General features: G+C 41.2%; 2 long non-coding RNA genes across 2 annotated transcripts in view; one reads left to right on the forward strand and one right to left on the reverse strand.

Annotated features, from left to right (window-relative positions):
* Positions 1-8,868: 8,868 nt before the first annotated feature.
* On the reverse strand, positions 8,869-11,049 carry LOC137980739 (uncharacterized). The gene is made up of 2 exons (XR_011118542.1): positions 10,941-11,049; positions 8,869-9,109 (listed from the first exon to the last, which is right to left on the reverse strand). It is a non-coding gene; the product is annotated as an uncharacterized lncRNA (long non-coding RNA).
* Positions 9,301-12,500, forward strand: part of LOC137980733 (uncharacterized) — a 10,203-nt gene continuing 7,003 nt past the window's right edge. Inside the window, exons 1-2 of the long non-coding RNA XR_011118541.1 lie at positions 9,301-9,443; positions 9,542-9,685. This is a non-coding gene — a long non-coding RNA (uncharacterized lncRNA). The remainder of the gene's footprint in view (positions 9,444-9,541; positions 9,686-12,500) is intronic.

Here is a 12,500-nt window from a genome sequence, read left to right on the forward strand (position 1 = left end):
TTTTTATAACCAAAGGCAAACAGCAATAAGCCACTGTGTTTTTGATAACGAATCCAAGCAATTATTGAAGCGCGCACAAACTTATATCTCTTGAAACGTGACCAAAACTCATTTTGGGCAAGGAATTGAGAAAATAACCATCAATGGTTTCGCCCATTAGCAAAAAGTAAACCCGTTTTTGATATTATGCGAACTCAAACTAGACTACAAGCAAATTTTATTTAACATAAACGTGCGGAATTCATAGAAGTTTCGCGGAATCTTAGCGAAATTCAAATTTCTGGGGAAAAGATGCCAAAAACATGTTTCATCCAGGTGACGAAAGTCGTCTCTGGTTGAATTTCCACTTGGTGTTTTGTCATTTCGTTGCAACTATTCGTTGCTTCGTTGAAACATTCTTTCTTAAAGCAGCAATTGATTATTATCAATGAATTGACAGTATTTCTTCCCATGTGGAAAGGGGAAACCACTACTTTAACGAATACAGACCAATTAGTGAACAATTCAAAGTCAACATTTTTTGGCGGTGAAGAGCAAATTTGTATACAGCTGTCCATGCTGCCAATGAACCAGGTGAAATAGTTGTGCATTAAAAACGAAATAATAATGCAAGACTGGTTGTACGGCTGAGAGGATGAATGTCTTTTTCTTTAACTAATGTATATATATAGAGAGAGAAAGGGAGAGAGAGAGAGAGAGAGAGAGAGAGAGAGAGAGAGAGAGAGAGAGAGAGAGAGAGAGAGAGAGAGAGAGAGAGAGAGTATATGTGGGAAACCCTGACCCCGTACACCCCAAATAATCATCTCGTTGTGTGTCCAAAAAGTGCAACTTGTGCCTATGGGAGAAGTATTTCATCCTATGTAAACCGGAAATGTCAACACTCAACAAGAGAAATGAACTGATGTCAGGATGCAGGCACTCCAAAAAGTTGGTGGACTGAGAGGCCATACCTGGGAAACTTATTATGATGAATATTGTTTAAGGGCCCCCTCCAGGAATTTTGTTGTTTATTAGCTCTGTTTACTGTTTCGTAGCGTCTTTTTTTCGGTTTATTCATTATTTTTCGCCTCGTTGATTTTGCTTCTTTGTCGTCTATTGTTGGTTTTCACTCACGTGATTATCAGCCTAGTTTTTCATCGAAAACAAAAGAAGACTTTTGCATAATAATAGAGTTAAATTTCCGGAGGATTTGGTCGGGCCTCCAACATGGCCGCCGTTTCTTTGTTTAAGGGCTCCGACATGGCCGTCGTGACGTCATGAGAAAACCGATAATTAATTAGTACCACTTTTTGTTCTTTTTTGTAATATTGTACCTTATTTGATAGTTGTCACTTGTCATTACATAATCACTAGCACTTGAATCTCATTTAAGGTTCGTTTTTATTCAAAGTTGTAGTAACTGAAGAAGGTCTTTGACCGAAACGTCAGAAACGTCACTTCCCTGCTAAGTAGTATCTTTGTGCCTTCAGTCTCCTGCGCATATCTTTGGTAGGTTTCAGGGGGTAGTAGAAATGTGCAGACTTTATCCGGTGGGCAGAGTATATTAAGCTAGACGCTCCATGAGCCTACACTGGGTTGCCTGTGGTACTTGTTGCACAAAAACAGAGGGCGCTGTGTTGGGTTGTATTAAACTGCAGCGTTCCACTTAATTTTTTCAAGTAAGGTGTCATTAAGACCATTTGAGGGGTCACCCAGATGTCGTGCCACCAGTGGCCCTTTGGCTCACACGTTCACACGTTTAATTATTTTGTAATGTCCTGTCCCATGTTGAAGTCTTTTAGTTTTTTAAGCTTTGGTAATAAATTCAGTTTAAGGATAACAAAACACACTCGTTTCTTCTTTAAATTGTCTGCAAAAAAGATTAACTGCAAATTGCTCTGGAGGACGTTTTCCTGCATGTCATGCATGTCTTGCAGTTGCACTGAGCAAACGGTTATTGCACGCACTAAGGAAGCTGTTATGTATTCACCACATGCACGCCATGTTGGATCACAAGTCAACCAACGTGATTTATTATGATTGGTTAAGACTACAACCACAACAAACAATAACTGTAGGTGCGATACAATAAGTACAGCGGTATATAACACCCCCCTCCTTTTTTTTATTTTTTTTATTTTAACAACAACAAAGTCATGACGATTTTTAAAGACAATAAAGCCTATTGCTCTCAATGTCATGAGTAGTCTCTTGGCTTGCTATAAATCTAGTTTGACTGGCTTTCTGACTTGTCTGCCGCTGCTCGTTTCATATGGGGCTGAACCTCTGACTTCAGATCTCTCTGGGACAGCTACTGGATCTTTCTTTGTGCTCCCTTCAGTGATTGTAGGATCTTGACCGTTCCCAAAAACTTGTACTGAATTTCGCATCAGCATTTCTCTAGAAGGGGGCTGTGGTGCTGTATCGGTGTCTGGGGTGTCTGATTCCTGTTCTGGTTCTGGCTGCTGGAGTGAGCTAGCATGGGGCAGCTGATAACCCGCATGTGATTCTGGACGATCGGCTTTCAAGGCCACCCTGTTACGTCTGATTCTACGGCTGCCTGTATCTACCACATACGACCGTGGAGAAGCATGACTTTGTACTACGGTTGCCTATTTCCAGTCCTTTGACCCATTTTCCGGCTTCACTCTCACATGGTCACCCGGTTTGAGCTGAGGCAATTCTCTGGTACCGTGACGGTCATAATGGTACTTCTGCTTGTCCTTGGCTATCTGAAAGCTTCTCTTTATTTCTTGGGTGTTATATGTCTCAGGTTTCAGTAGACCAGTTGCCATTGGTAAGGTGGTCCTCAGCCTGCGGCCCATGCAGAGCTGAGATGGAGACAAGCCAATTCCCGGGATGGGGGTGGCTCTGTAGTCTACAAGCGCTTTGTTCTTGTTCTCGTTTTTCCTCCACAGGGACTTCACTGTTTTGACTGCAGCTTCTGCTTCCCCGTTTGCTTGGGGGTGCTTGGGGCTGACCAGGACATGTTCAAAGTTATAGCTTTTAGCAAAGTCTGTGAACTCCTTGCTTGTATACTGGACATCGCAGTCTGTTATGAGCCTCGCTGAGATTCCGTGCCGCCCAAAATGCTCTTCTAAAGCTTGGATCCTTTCCTGAGACGTTAAGTCTTTCAATTTAGTGACCTCAATGTACTTGGAATAGTAGTCAACAAGGACTTGGAACTGCTCGCTCTCAGAGGTGAATATATCTGATGCCGCCATTGCCCACGGAAGTTCAGCGATGGGACTTGGTATCAGTGGCTCTTTCTGTTGCACCGGAGCATAGTCATGGCAGATAGTACAATCCTTGACTTTTTCTTCAATCTGAGCACTCATTCCAGGCCAGTAAAGCGCTTCTCTTGCTCTTTGCTTACACTTTACAATTCCGAGGTGTGTTCCATGTATGACTGCGAGCATTGCCGGCCTCATGGATGGGGGTATTACGATCCTCATGCCGCGGTAAATGACACCATCTAGAACTGCTGGTTCATCACGTGTGTCCCAATACTGCCGGATACTGTGTGGGACTTGTTGTTTTGTTTCTGGCCACCCCACTTGGATCATGGTGTAGAGTCCGTGAAGTTCATTGGCTGTGTTTTGCTGGAGTTCAGCATACTTTGCTTCGGAGACTGAAATTCTTTCTACCATGGAAGGTACTCAACTTTGAGGTCAAACCCACTCACTTTGAGGATCATCGCTTGCAAGTACAACGGTGCCACTGACATAGGTTTGCGCAGTAATGTTTCAAGCGGCTGATGGTTAGTTTGTACCAGTGTGGCTTTCCCCAGGATATGTATTCTCTAAACCTGTGTGCACTGAACACAATCGCTAACATTTCTTTCTCTATGGGCGCCCAGTTGAGCTCCGATTTGCGAAGTTTGCGAGACGCGTAAGCTACTGGTCTTCCTTCTTGCAACAGGACTGCACCGACTGCATTTTTGCTAGCGTCACAATGTATGGTTATTTCTTTCTTAACATCGTAATATGCCAGTACCGGCGCTGTGCAACATAGATCTTTGAATGCTTCAGCTTGGCTCGTACTTTTTCGGGGTCTGGTTTTAGCCCTTCCGGGGAAATGATGTGACCCACGCACGGCACCTGTTGTTTTCGAACTCTAACTTTGTAAAAAGGTAAGCATCAGGTTGTAACTCTTGGCAAGGTAGAGTACTTTCTCTAGGACTTAATCGTGGTATGAGATGTCACGCCCCGCAACGAGTATGTCATCCATCATCGCGTATGGATGGTCTATTCCTTCTAGCATTTCATCCATGGCTCTTTGGTACATTTCAGGGGCTGATTTAATACCAAAAGGGAGTTTTAACCATCTGTACCTTCCAATCGGAGTGTTCATTGTTGTCAGAGGGCTGGACTCATAGTCTGGCTTCATTTGAAGATACCCGCCCTTGGCATCAAGGACTGTAAAGACTGTAGCATCAGGTATCTTGGCTACAATTGCTTCTACTGTAGGTATCGGGTGGTGTTCGCGTTTGACTGCCTTGTTCAGGTCCGCCGGGTCTAGGCAAATCCTGATCTTTTCTCCTCGGATTGAGACAACCATGGAGTTCACCCAATCTGTTGGTTGCATCACTTTGGCTAGGTATCCTTCCATTTCCATTTCTTTTAGTTTATCCACGATCTTGGGAAGGAGTACAGCTGGTTGTCTGCGGAGGCCAATCAATCAATCAATCAATCAATCAATCTTTATTTATACACGGTTTTAAAAAAATTCATCAGGCATAAAAAATAAAAAACCTAAGTTACATTGATTCAACTAAATTACAGTATTAAAATTATTCAATTAAGTATATGCAAAGCAAAAAGCCTGTTTTCCATGAATGCCGTGTCTTACTCGCTATTATAATAACTATGTAAAAGGGACTTAAAATTACGTAGAGATTCTGCACTACTGGCTTAGCAGTTGGGTCAATTTTAATGAAGTATGTTACAGGCATGGCTCCTGATGCATTCTCTAGATCAGGGTGTCGGTCTACGAGCTCCTTGAGGTCTATGTCTAGCTGGCGTACTCGCTGCACCAGGTTAAGGGCTTGACAGGACTTGCCCGAGAGTATGGGGTTTCGCTTGCTGTCAATGACAGAACTTCACCCATGACTCTCGGTCCTTGAATCTTACAGGGAAGGTGGTATAACCTCTTGGTGTCATTCGGTGCTGACTAAATGACACTAGGATCTGCTTGGTTTTCTTGATCTGGGTATTTGATGCTACTTGTTGAAGTTGGGAGATGGTAATGACATTAGCATGCGCGCCAGTGTCCTGCTGACATCTTAGGGTACTGTTACCCACTTCCAAAATCTCCCACCATTCATCTTCATTGCAGCAGTGTAATTTGTTAGTAACACCGTTCATCTCTAGGCTAGCTATATGTAGTAGGTGTACATTGGCGTCTTCCTCATCATCACTGGGGTAGACCTCCTCATTGAGTGAGTTAACTCGGTTCTTTTGACATCTGCACACTTGGGCGAAGTGCCCTAGTTTGTTACATTTGTTTCAGGGTTCATTCTTGGCTAGACGTCATTTCGGTTTTGGCTTGTGGGCACGATAACCAAACTTTCCAAATTTTTCCTGCTGGTCACCTGTCTCTGGTGGCTGTTTGTATTTCTTTTGATTTATTCGCCTTTTGGGTGGGCCAGGTTTTGATGTTACTGTATTGACCGCTACGCTAGGGTCTTCTCCGGCCATAACTTGCATGCCATCCTTGGTTACTTCGAACATTCGGCCTATATCAATGGCTGAATCAAGGCTAAGGTGTTTGCTCTTCTCGAGGCAGCGTTGACGTACTCTCTCATCTAACGATTTGCAGGCTATGGCATTCCGAATTAATTTCTCCGTCTCCGTTATGTCCAGACCCTGGGCCAAAAGTTTCAAAGTTTCGGAGTCGCAGTCGTAATCGGAGTCGTAAGAGCGCTTATGACCTAGCGAAAATCAAAGATAGGAATCGTAAGCGGAGTCACAAGCTCGACGAAATCGGAGTCAGAAGAATCAGAACGTTCCCACTTTCTTCCGACTCCGCTTATGACTCCATCGCTTATGATCCAGTGAAAACTAGATTGTCGGAGTCGGAAGCAGATGCGGAAGAACCAACTAATCACAACGCTTGGAATCGAGTATTGTGATTGGTTTATTCTTCCGCCTCTGCTTTCGACTCCAACAATGCACTTTTCACTGGATCGTAAGCCGTACAGTCATAAGCCGAATCGGTATTCTGCTTCCGACTCCGACAGTTTGATTTTCACTAGATCATAGCGCTCTGCGCTTCTAATTACGACTCTGACTGCGTCTCCGTCGCTAGTGAAAACCAGCGTTTATGGAGCTCAAGAATGGAACGTCAATTGGATAAACAAGACAGGCGGTGAAGAATAAACATCTGGACTCTTCAAAGCGACGAATAATGGACTTCGACAACAATTGCGTCTTTGGATCGACCGTCGAATTACCGGCGAGCATTTTACTAATGCTGATGTTATGTACAACACTGAAACCAACGCCTTGAATGCATCTGTGTTTACTGAAGTCGCATCTCAGTTGTCTGGCTGTTTACATTTATTTTGTACTTAACTCTGCACAGTCTTCAGGCAAAAAGAAATTAGTGGAAATTTGACAGTGAAGAATTATTTAAAAGAAAGCTTGTTGGGGAGTCAGGATGGCTTAGTGATCATCAACCAGGCCTCCCACCTCTGAGACCCAGGTTCAACCCTGGGTCGCATGTGGGGTGAGTTTTCCGTCGATCTCAATCTGGCTCCGAGGGTTTTCTCCGGGTACTCCGGTTTTCCCCCACCTCAAAATCGACCTCCAGTCAATTACATATGGCTGGGTCTGCTCCGAGATCACACATGGATCGTATGGCGGCAGCCGTGGGCACCTTCACATGCATTCGATCCGATCCCGTCGAGCCGGTTGATCCTGCAAAGCCCTTGTAGGGAGCGGTCAACTAAAAGCACATTTACATTTGATTCTTCACGGTAGAGGTTCTTCAGAAAACGGGTTTGATCCTAAACTGTGAGAAATTTATTTAATTGCATATGGTTTGTGACACGAAATTGTGTTTCTTGTTTGCACGCACGCAATTGAAATAGGAGGGTTTTTTTGCCTTCAATAGCAAATATGTTGTTTGCTTCAACAAATTTTACGCATACGTGGGTTGAAATTTAAAGCGAGCCGTTTCCTCATAAAGATGACAGAAAATTGTAGGCGTGTTCTTTCTGGCAAATGATTAATAGGGAACCATAGTTTTTAACGTCAGAAAAAGATTTGTTTAATCACTGTCTGTTTTTGTGTAACGTGTACTACAGGCAACCCAGTTTATGCTCACGGAGCGTCCAGTTGGAGTTACAGTCAATGCAGTTGCCATCAATAGTTGTGCACATGCGTGACATGATGGGCAAACCGAGTTTTAAATCGGGTTTGGTGTTATGGCGTGCCGCATTTGTATGATCCTTTAAGAGGCTGCGTTTGTGGGTTGGTAGGTAATGTGGATTTGATAAGTACGTCGCCGAGGTTGTTAGAACGTCTGAAAAATAAGGGGTGGTAATGTGGTGGTAATAAAAAAATATATATAATATATATATATTTAAATCTTCAAATTATTTGCTGGTTAGATCTCCCAAGATCCGGCGCTTCCACTTTGTTCAGCTGGCCCTTGCAAAAAAATTGTCTATCTCCCGTAACGCCCCAAGGGCCGATTATGGATTATGCAACTTAGTTTTTACTTCTTTAGAACCGTTCTGTTCGCCATATAATAATGACCGTTCGGTCCTTACAGCAAAATCTCAAACCTCGGCCTATCTGTATTGACCTCGCTATCACTCGGTCAATACGGCAAGGGTCAGTTTGAGATTTTGCTGTAACGACCTCACTCTCGACTATTAAGTAATTCATAATATACATGAAAAAATTCAAGATGGTTAAGTGGAAGAAACACGCGCACGCGTACCACGCAATCAGGGAAAAATTGCGCTTTAAATAGGCCATTTTCGAAATGTCAAATATTCAGCTTGATCGTAAATACTTTTGTTCTTGGGCCATCGCCGTTTGATCAAAAATATGTTTTTATAAAAATGTTTTTATTATTATTATATATTTTACTGTTAAGTATTTGCTTAATCTAGGTTACAGTCCCCTCATCCGCTTTGTTACATATAAATAGCTGTTTTAAATTTCAACGGTTACTTTTGAAAATGTATGTAGAGCACATACGAAACGTCAAGTCATAATCAAAATGAACAAGTTCAATATGTTTATCACTGCTGTTTGTGTCTTATTTTTGATCATTCAGCTTGATATTGAGGCAATTAGGATAAAAACAATAGAAACACGTTGGAATGAACGTGGAAAACATTTGCACATCATACACTTTCCTTTGTCTTTGGCCTGTAAACCTCTCTTTCAAGCTGGATTTTAATACATCGAAAAAAGGCCTATTGCGCCATCCAGGGCTCGCGTTCGCTTTCAAAACAAAAGATTTGATTGGTTCTTACCAAACCCTATTGTTTATTAGCCAATTCATGCATTAATTACTCAGAAAGCATCTGGAAGAGTTTGAACCTAAAAAATTGCCGCTAAAATATGCGATCTTCCATTCTTTATTTAAAGGCTTGATAAAGGCCATTATAAAAAAATGCAATGATCTGTATTTCTGCATGTCCCAGTTAAAAAGTATTTCAGGCTTAATACGTAATTTTAATAGTGAATTTTCTTGAAAAGGCCTTTAAAAATTCTCTGGATAGTGCATCAGTCCATAAACATTGCATTTCCTACTTTACAGACAAGGAAATTCTATTTAAAACGGAAATTAAATCAAATTTATCGAAAAAGTAGCAAATTTAAAATTTAAATCATCCGCAATTTATATTAAAATCAGTGAAGTACACACTGAGGGACGTTTATTTAATTAAAGTCTAACTGAGACCGCAGCTTTTAACAATCATCCAGAAATTTTTAGAAGTCACTTGCTTCTCTGAATTAGATAGATTTTTTTCCTCGTTTCCTTTTGCCTTTTGCCACTGCTTAGTATCTTATAAAAAAAAAATGACCTCGGACGCAGATTTGCTTCTCGCCAGCTGCACTCTGTGATAAAATCAGTCGTCCATGCCCTAGTCGTGTGTGGCTATCATCTGAAAAGTTAAAAGAAAAAATTTGCGTGTGAAAAATGTCCCCCGTAAAGTTCAGTTGTCCACTTAAATAGTGCTTCTGTTTGCTGGTGGGTTCTTAGCTTACTGCTATTGCCAAAATGTCTCTCATGTAAATTTAAATGAACCAAAATATTAAAGGAGCGAATCACATGATTGCTAATCTTTCAATCAACGTTGCAGATGTTTTAGTTCAGACTTTGTTCGGAAAACCGACAACAAACTCAATTTACCACTATGTGCTCTGTTCACAGAATCATTTGTTGTATTCAACTTCACATCTTGTTTTCCGTGCAGGGGCAGAAGATTGTGAAAATAGGTAACTGTTATTTTTAATGTCTTCTGAGTGAAGTGAAGAATTTCTAATTTTCTTCTGGGTTTCCTTACATCAAATTGATAGAATGCACTTTTTTGTAGGCGCCATTTTTTCAGAAAACAACACAGGGTTGGATGAAAGGGTATTCAGGTTTGCTGTAAACTCTATCAAGATCCCCAATGTTAAGCTTGATCCAGTTGTCAAATTTGCAGCGACGGACAATTTGTTTGAGAATATTTACAGAAGTAAGTTGAAAAAAAAAACCATATTTCTTTTCTCCATAGAATTCGTATTTTATTGCGTACTGGCACAAGATGTGTCCTTTAAAAACCCATGTAACACTCTTTGCACCAGCTAGGCTGAGATAGGGGTTGAGGTCTTCTTGAGAAATGCTTACGGGCTTTAAATATCTCTTTTAAAAGAACAAAATATCCGAGTAGTAAATCGGTAATATCTAAGTACAGTGGTACACTTGAAGCTGAGGATAAGATAGCTAAGCCTGACGACCTAGAATAATGCGGATACCAAACGAACTGAAGTTCGAATAATCACTTCCACTGTTTGAAACCTTAACCCACTTTAGGAACTGTGGACAACTTAGAATTTGGGCGTTTGGGAGAGGAGATGTTATCGATCTAACTTAATTCTAAATATCTCGAGGCACAACTGTTACTGGTATCTCCTGGTTGACGATAGGATAATGGAATAGCGCCAAATTTGGCATGTAACCCAAATTTAGATTAGCACAATGCCAATATCAAAATCTTGTTGTTTGTGCCACACAAATTCCTAATATTGCCTTCGCGCTAAGCAGACAAAATAAGCCTCAAATAAAACCCTAATTATTTCAAAGTGAGACTCTAAAGGTTCACACTAACTTTTTTATCAGCTAAAAATTAAAATACTCTTGGTCAGAAACAGGTTCTCATTTGCTTGATTTAAAAAAAACGTTTTTTTCTGCTGTGAGAATATCGAACCTCGTGTCTCGTTTACGTAACTATGACTGAATCATGTGTAAATAGCAGTAATGTAAAGAAATACAAAACTTTGCCAATTACCGAGAATCTCAAATAGATCTTCGGTTTCAAATGAAACAAGCTGATCAAAATGACCTAACTACCAAATGGTTTTAAAAATAAGGTCCGTACACGCAAATTTTTGCCGTAATGATTACGTATCTTAGCAAAGTTTAAGAAAAGGGGTGACGTAAACACTCGCAGGGGAGTAGCCAGGAAGGTGTCCTCGGGTGCCCGTGACCCCTCCCCCCTTGTGACAGTCAACAACATATCTGTGAGACTGGAACAGAGTAATTTATGTTACCGGGAGCTTCCTTTATACATGCAAGCTATTTTTTAGGCATTTCCCTACCCCTGTATTCACTGCGAAAAATTGTCACTTTCACGAAAAACAGCGTGTACTCGACATGACAAACCGATAAATACCCTGGGTGCGAGAGAGTGCAAACTCGTATTACTGGAAATAGATATAAGCTAGACATACCTTACTTTAGATCTGCTACTGGGCGGCCGGCCAGCGATCATTCGTAACTCGAGCAGTCTGCCTTTGGAATGAATGAATGATCTTCCAGAAGCCTTCATTTAATATTGAGAGACTTTTAAATTTAGGATATTAGATGCATATTTTGAGCCCTTGTTATATTGTACGAAAGATTTATTTATTTATTTAGCTTCACCTAATTTGAATACAATACTTATGAACATAGGATTCTAAGGCAGGGAGACCACTACAGCCTAGCCAATTACAGTGGATCCCTCGTTAATGAAAAATAACAACGAAAGCTACTCATATATAGACGAAAAATGAAAATAAATGAAAAGGAAGCGAAACAAGAGTTCAAATTGCTAGAAGCAGCACGGCGGCGGCAAAGGAGAGTCCTCGCTATGTTGCACCTGGGACGGATTAATTTCCAGGTTCTGATGTCGTCCACGTCGTACAGATCTAGGGCCTTATTATAATATTGAAGTAGTGAACGCTTAAATAAGGCTAGGGAGATGTAACTTGTGCTTATCTCAGCGACCGTGCAGAACATTCCATGTGCGGCATGCGCGTATGAAAAAAAGAGCGTTGATAAGTAACAGTTCTACTTCTCTTCGGAATATAAGGGCCTGTTTATATGGTCTCGGTTACCGGAGACAGCCCTCCTCCCGAGACAACTTTACCGAGCATCTATATTAGAATTGCGTGACCGAGACAAAGTTGACCCTGCTTAATTATGCATATATTTTAAGACGCATCTTCAAAAAATGCGTATCATCATTTGCCTTTCTTTCTTTGTAGTTCGTTTTTATTAAGTATAGTTGCGTTTTCACATTCAGCAAATGGACTGACAATCTTAACGCAGCAATAATATGTAGTTTAAACTAGACCCTCCTTGAGGGTACACTGGGTTGCCTGTAGTACGTGCAGCGTTCCAGGCAAGTTTTTTCAAGTTGGGCGGGTCATTAAGACCATTTAAGGGGTCACCCAGAAGTCATACCAGCAGAGGCCCTTTGGCTCACAGGTCCTCACACGTTCGTATGACGAAACAAATCCTTTTCTGAGGATAAAAAACCTGGCTACCGGCCTATTAATTAATCATTTTTCAGAAAGAAGAAATTCCTGTCCTCTTTAGAAAAAATTGACACGCATTGCTTACTTGTGGTAGTGAAGTAACTCAGCGATTTATTTCATAATGTCAACTGAGCTGTGTGTTGTCTTCCAGGAGATTCAAGTTGTCCTTGTGTAATATGTAGCTCTAACAGTGCATGATATTGTTTTGGTATTGTCTATCATTGTAGTGCCGTGGTTAAAGTCTTAGGTAAATAGCCCCCTGAGAAGACATGTGGTTACTCGCAAAGTACCAAACCCAGAAAGATTGAAGAAAATAACATTGGCTTCTACGCTGAAATGTTGATCATTTCCAAGTTCCCTCACAACTTCTTTTACCACAAGTTTAAGCGTGCACTCTGAGCGTCTGACAGCTTTGTATTTTACAAAAGTTCATTGAAGTCAATTTGTATCCGGCGGGGTTAGTATTTGGATGGGTGACCTAAAAATTAT

The sequence above is a fragment of the Montipora foliosa genome, chromosome 1 (assembly GCF_036669935.1).
Source record: "Montipora foliosa isolate CH-2021 chromosome 1, ASM3666993v2, whole genome shotgun sequence".
NCBI lineage: Eukaryota > Metazoa > Cnidaria > Anthozoa > Scleractinia > Acroporidae > Montipora > Montipora foliosa.